A 2,749-nucleotide genomic window follows, 5' to 3' on the forward strand; every position below is an offset into this window, starting at 1 on the left:
TACTGCTTTGACATGACTACTGAAACTAAGGTCTGACTCCAGAATCACACCAAGATTCCTGACTTGGTTTTTAGTTGTTTGACCCCTAGAGTCAAGGTATGCATTCACCTTAATAACTTCCTCTTTGCTTCCAAATGCAATGACTTCAGTTTTCTCCTTGTTTAACTGAAGGAAGTTCTGGCACATCCAACTGTTAATTTCATCAGTGCATTGGCAGTGGGAATCAATGGGGCTGTAGTCATTTGGCAATACGCCTAAGTAAATCTGGGTATCATCAGCATAGCTGTGATAGGCAATTTGGTTCTTTCTCATTATTTGACTTAGTGGGAGCATATACAGGATAAACAAGAGCGGCGCTAGAATTGAGCCTTGAGGGACTCCGCATATCATGGACGTCCACTTAGACTTATGCTCTCCTATACTCACATAATAACCTCTCCCTTCTAAGTATGACCTGAGCCAACTGAGAGCCATCCCAGAAAGCCACAAATAGGTAGAATAGCTATAGGACTAGATAATATGGATGAACCTACATCTGGGAGCTGGGTAGATTACTTACAAATTTCAATCCGTTACTGATTCCAAATTACATAAAAATTGTAGCTAGTAACGATATCCATCACATTACACATTTTAATATAATCAGATTACTTTTTAGATTACTTTTAGATAACTTATCACATTGATTTAAATAGGATAATATTGTACCATATTGGCATAAAAATACAAATATATAATGTAATCAATGAAGTGCATTAAACCTTATTTTATGTCAAGGTTTCCCAAATTGCCATTTGTGAAAGAACGGCAGGCGGTTTATGAGTTTAATGAAAAGCTAATAATTACTTAAATCAGAATGTCAAAATGTTACATAAAAATAAATCATTTCAAAATCAATCAAAATAAACTTCCTGTAAAAAAAAGAAATATTTTGTTTACCTGCATGTCATGTGACCATAACCAGCGTCAGAGAACCAGTGAACATCACTGTGATACTTAATTATTTAAATATTTATTTTTAAAAATTAAAGGGGCCTTCAAGTAAATATATTTTATAGAGGGTCAGATGACAAAAAGGTTTGTGTGAATTTGTGGTTTAATGTGTTTGAGAGACAAACGCCTTCCAAAGACATAGAAGTACATACAGACTGATAATTCAAATAAAAATGGATGTGTCCATCAGTAGTCGATGTAATGTTGAAATGCTTCTTAAAAATGAAATGATTATTGAAAAGCAGTGGTCAAAAACTGTGTCGCCACCTGAATAATGACTGATCTTAATGTTAATGTTCACAAAACTGGTAAATTATGAATTAAACTATGAAGTAAATAATACGTAATCCATAAAAAAGTAACTGCATCTGATTACGAGTATTTTAAAATGTAATTTAATCTAATTACAGGTGCTTAATTTTTGGAATCTGATTACATAATCCAGATTACATGTAATCAGTTACTACCCAGCTCTGGAAACCAGCTGCTTTGTTCCAAAATAGAGCAACCAGTTTATATTTGATTTCACTATAATTGCTATTGATGATCATATGATGGTTCCAAAATCTTCATTAGCTACATGGCTGTATAGTAATGTTTAGTAAAACAGTAATGATGCAGCATTATTATTATCTATAGTATCTTCATGTTGAAACGTTTGTTATATAATTAATTTACACATACGATGATCATAAATATCATTCACTTTCAAGTCAAACTGATCTTGAGATATCTACTGGCCATTGTTTAGAATTAGCCAAGTAATGTCAACTCAAGATGTCAAGATCTGGTCAGTTATAAATTTAGAAGATGATTATTAGGGGGACCATGTATGGAATTGTCTTAATTCATTTAAAAGCAAAAAGCAAAGTAAAGTAACTGATGTTTTACCTTTAATCTATACTGTAATACCAAAGCCAAAGGCACTACATACTCTGAATCTTTAGCCAAATGTCTTAAGACAGACCATGTAGTCTAAAAGAACCAAGGTATATTCTGATAGCTTTTGTCCTGTAAATGTAGCTGCATTAGATTTACAATTATAAGATAAAACAAAAAACTGAAGCTTTAAACCAAGGGGCTCAATTAACCGAGAGATACTGAAATTCCATTTGAACCTTCTGTAATATTTGCATATGAGTCTCTTAGTGTGAAAAGATGGATCTCAAAATTATAGAGTCATTGTTGGAAAGGGTTCAGAAAAATGCTGGAAAACCAAAGAATTTGTGGGACCTGAAGGAGAGCAGGCAGTTTAACTGCTCAGAACAAACAAGGGATAGAGTATTAGGGAACAGTATTAAGAATCACGTCTATGTAAACTTTTGAACAGGGTCATTTTTATATTTTCTATTGTGGACTATATGTAAACATCTGTTATGTGAAATTTTATTCAGGTCAGTACTAAAACAAAATGCATTTTGTATGATCCCTCTTACTTTGGTAAAATAATTAACATTTTGGAGATTCTGAAACAGGGATGTAAACTTTTGACCACAACTGTACATATCTGACTGTTATAAGCAGGTTCTTATGTCATTCTAAAAATGTAGTTGTCGTTATTACAAAAATCCATATGCCAGTATGAGAACAATCAGGTATAACAGCTTATACTTTAAATACAATTCACACCAAATTACTGTTGATTTTATTATAAATTAGACTTGCTTGGTGAAATAAGTTGATATAAAATGTGGCTCATTGTCATCCGTTATACCAAATTATTCCAAAAGTGAAAGAAACTGGTCAAACAACAAAG

This window comes from Labeo rohita, chromosome 16 (genome assembly GCF_022985175.1).
Source record: "Labeo rohita strain BAU-BD-2019 chromosome 16, IGBB_LRoh.1.0, whole genome shotgun sequence".
Classification (NCBI taxonomy): Eukaryota; Metazoa; Chordata; class Actinopteri; order Cypriniformes; family Cyprinidae; genus Labeo; species Labeo rohita.